This window comes from Arachis hypogaea, chromosome 13 (genome assembly GCF_003086295.3).
Source record: "Arachis hypogaea cultivar Tifrunner chromosome 13, arahy.Tifrunner.gnm2.J5K5, whole genome shotgun sequence".
Taxonomy (NCBI): domain Eukaryota; kingdom Viridiplantae; phylum Streptophyta; class Magnoliopsida; order Fabales; family Fabaceae; genus Arachis; species Arachis hypogaea.
The window spans coordinates 118913073-118917853 of record NC_092048.1 but is presented as its reverse complement, the minus strand read 5'-3'; positions in this window follow the sequence as shown (position 1 = coordinate 118917853).

The window sequence follows — 4781 nt, the reverse complement described above, 5'->3', positions numbered from 1 at the left end:
TCTCCTCAACACAACTCTGGACCACCATACTCACAAGCCCCTTACCACCAAACACCATCATATGACCCTAACATATATCCACCACACCAACCACCATATGAACCACACCCAGAACCACCACCTCAATATTCACCATCTCCATATCCTTATTAAGAAAAACCACCTTCCTATTATGAACCCTTTCTTCAAAATAATGAACCCTCATATCCACCCCAATCTCCAATGGATGACATCCTTCGTGGTTTTCTTCAAGGGCAAACGAAGATGCAAAGGGATGTACTGGAACTTGCGACTGCCTTAACCGAGGTAGTAAATAAATTAGCTTCTCAACATCTGAGCACTCAAAGTACTCCCATGGCTGCATGTGGAGAATCAAAAGAAGAGCCTAGCATGAAGGAGACACTAGAAACTTCGGTGGACAATGAGAAACATGGCTTTGTATTGGAACAAGTGGAGGAAGCTATAATAGTTGCAGAGGAAGAAATGGTTGAAGATTTAGGAGATGCGAAACCTCCATGGGAAATTCAAATCATAGAACCTCCTTCCAAGACGTTTGAATTTGATGTTGAAGAGGGTGTACAACCTCCGAGGCATATCATGGTTGAAGACTTGGAAGAGGTTGATCAAGAGATGAAGACTAAAGAAGCAGAAGCACAGCCTCCCGTGCCCTTAGTAAGCAATGAAGAAGAGATTAAATTAGAAGAAAGCTACCAAGAAAAAGAGGTTGATATTGAAGAAGCTTACAAAAAGATGGAAAGTGTTAAGAAAGCACTCACGGGAGTAAAGCCTGCAATTACCTTGCCAAAGTTGTTGGAGATCCCTCCCCCTAAGTTGCCATCATCCTTCACAACATTCAAGTGGGTAAAATTCATATCCCTTAGCTTTCTAATTCCACTTGAATATGGGCTACTGGAGACGAATGGTCAACTTAGAGCTCTTTGTGGCATTAAGAGTAAGAGGAAGATGGTCAGTGGTAAGAATTGTCCTGCAAGGTTTATTATGGTTGGAAGCTTTAAGTTTAAACGCAAAAGTTGGTGTAGAGCTCAATTGAATGGATCTAGGAAGTTGTTTGGCCGCTTTAGTGAGAATTCAGATTTCTTGCTACCCTGATGGAATCATGATGATCAACAAGAAGATGGGTGCAAAAGTAAGGTTTGGGACCCCAGAATTCAGTCTAGCAATCAATACTCTTGGGACCTTGTCACTTGTTTTGACTTGCTTGAAGGCTTTATACGCCTAGTTTGGGATCCCGGAGGATATTGGAATTGCAAACATTGGTGGGGATTCCTGGATCAGTACAAGGACAAGCCACCATGACAAGGAGCTCACCAAATATCTAACTTAAGGACTATAACTAAAAGTGCTAGGTGGGAGACAACCCACCATGGTATATTCATTCCTTTTTATTCTTAATCTTATTTTATTTCATTTTTACTAGTGTTCATTCATAATTTCTGCATATTCACCTGCATTTTGCATTTGCATCTGCATATTGCATAAAAAAAAAAGAAAAAGAAAGAAGCACGCACGCGACGCTGAAGCGTCGCTGACGCGTCCGTGTCACAAGTGCATTAGGAAGAAAAGAAAAGTGAACAGAGAGTCATGCGAGAGCGTGGCTGGAGGCGTGCCTTTGGCACAAACATGCCCACGCGTCCGCGTCAACCACGCGGCCGCGTCATTTGGAAATTACGCCTCCCACGCGTCCGCGTCACCCGCGCGAACGCGTGACCCTAAAAATCGACGTAAAATGGGTGTATGGCAGCAAGTTGTGATGGAGTGGGGCTGGAACCATGCTAGAAGCACAAGCCCCACCATGCAAACGCGTGCCCATGCGTCCGCGTCGTTTTTCAAAGTATGGCCATTCACGCGATCGCGTCAACCACGCTACCGCGTCACCCAGATTTTTGACAAAATGCATTTAAAAGAGAGAGTTGCGCGACCGCGAGACTGCCCTCGTGCTAATGGCACAAATCACTCCACGCGAACGCGTGACCCACGCGTCCGTGTCACTTCATAGAAGCGCTATCCGCACGAACGCGTAACCCACGCGCTCGCGTCGCCCGCATCGCACAACTTATCCTGATCAGCGCCAATTATCTTATCTTTTCTTTTCTAACCCTAATTTTTTTCTATCTTTTCTTCTTTCTTCTTACTTTCTTCTTCTTCATCTCTTTAACTTCTCATCCCTCTTCACTTCCATTCTATTTCATCTAATTTATTTGCATACTTTCATTCATTGCATTATTTTTATTGGTGTTAGAAATTTATTTAGGTCATTATTTCCTATATTTTGCTTGTGGATTATTAAAGGAATTGTTTGACAATTATATATTACTTTTTAAAGGGTTGCTTGCATGTTCAATTTAATACATTCAATAACTTATTTACCATACATGCTATGTGTTTGTGAAAACGCTCGTACGGCATTGTGCACTATTTTTTTATTCTACTACTCTAAATGCTTGCTTTTCACAAAACCCTTTTTATATTTTATTAATTAAATATAATTGTTATTCAAACATGTTAGTTTGAAAGACTTGGTAATCTAACTTGGACATGGAATGCTTGATCTATGCTACTCATGCCTTTGTCAGCATGCCAATAAACATCTTGCATTTAATTGTCATTACACGCACTTGCTATATTTCCATTGATGAACTTTTCACATGTAGTCATGACCATGTGTTAACGTCATTCTTCTTTATTGTGCATTGATTACCACCTTTTCCGCTCTCTTCCTTGCTCTAACCCTTAGCTTTAAAAGTTACTTTCTTTTTCCCTTTTCAGGATAGCCACCAAGAAGGGTAAAGAGAAAGCTACTATCAAACCACCGGCAAGAAAAGGAACAAAAAGAGCCCCAGCTGAGGAACCACAACCCCCATCCACTTGCACATCTTAGCATGCACCGAGGACGGTGCAATCTTTAAGTGTGGGAAGGTTGATACCGACTTCCAGGGGTTAGTTACCTTCTTTTCAACACCAATACTCTATTTTCTTTGTTTGTTCAATGTTGCATTGTATAATAGATTGCATGTGTAGTTGATTGTTTGCATTTAAGTACTACTTGGTTGAAAAATAATAAGTTTCTTTTTAAGATCCTATTTTTGAAAAATTTCACTAATTTAAATTAAAAAATTAAAATTTTCTATGTGTTAAATTTGTTTGAGGATCGTAAATTGGAACATGGTTTTTGAGATAAAGAACACACAACCTGTGAGATTTTGAGCTTATTTATATGGTTACATTATTTAACCATAAATATTTTATTCTTGTGTGTTTTCTTCTCTATAATTGTAATCTATATTTTGTTCCATTCTATATGTCCATTATTTAGTATATTTATATGCTTGCATATAATTGAGGCCATTATTTGTTTAGCTCACTTATCTCAAATAAGCCTACCCTTTTAATTACCTTTGTTAGCCACTTTGAGCCTTTTAATCCCCATTTGTTCTATATTTTACCATATCACTAGCCTTAAGCGAAAAAAATAAATTAAATATCCCAATTGAATCTTTGGTTAGCTTAAGATAGAAGTTGTGCATCAACTAAGTGTGGGAAAACTGTGGGAACATGGGTTAATAAGAGAATATATCATGTTTCTAATTTTGAATATTGGGAAATTTGGGTACCTACTCATGTAAAACATAAAATTAAAAATTCCATATGCATTGATATGTTATTTTAGTTTTTATGTCTCTATAAAAAAAAGAGAGAAAAAAAGAATATATATATATATATATATATATATATATATATATATATATATATATATATATATAAGGGGACAAAATTACCCCAATGTTAAGTTAATAAAAGATCAATGCATATGTGACACAAATTAAAAGAAAAGTTGATACATGAGTATATGATGCAAAAGTAGGAATTGTGGGTAGCTATGCATGATTTTAGAAGTTATATAGAATGTATGTATGTTAGGTGATAGCTTAGGTTACTCAAGGATTCATATTTTAGCTCACTTGGCCATACATATATCCTTACCTTTATCTCAGTCCCATTACAACTCTGAAAAGACCTAATGATGTTTGCATTGGTATGATGAATATTTGTTGATTGGTTAGATGAAGAATAATGTTGAGAAAGCATGACTAGGGAAGAATAGAGTGATTGACCCTAGACACTTGAGAGTTAGAGTGATATACACTACCAGTAGGGTTCAGTGCTTAATTCTATGTTCCCTGCTTTCATGAGCTATCTTCTTACAAGTTTACTTGCTTTTTATTGTACGATTTGAATTAATGGAATGTGGGTTGTATTTGTCTTGAAGAACTTATTCACTTTTAACTAAGTAGGTAGAAACATTTTGCATATAGTTGCATTCACATAGATAGGTTGCATTGCATACTCTCTATCATTCCTCTTCACTCCTTTATAGCTTCTCTTGAGCTTAGCATGAGAACATGCTAATGTTTAAGTGTGGGAAGGTTGATAAACCACTGTTTTATGGTTTATCTTGTGCTCAATTGAGTGGTTTTTATCAAGTCTTTACCCACTTATTCATACTAATTGCATGGTTTTACAATTTCTTCCCAAAATTTGTGCTATGATTGAAAACATGCTTCTTTGGTCTTATATTTGCTAATATTAATCCTCTCTTATTACCATTCGATGCCGTGATATGTGTGTTAAGTGTTTTCAGAGATTACAGGGCAGGAATGGCTTAGAGGATGGAAAGGAAGCATGCAAAAGTGGAAGGAATACAAGAAACTGAAGGAACTGAAAAGCTGTCAGCCTGACCCTCTCGCACTAAAACGGTCATA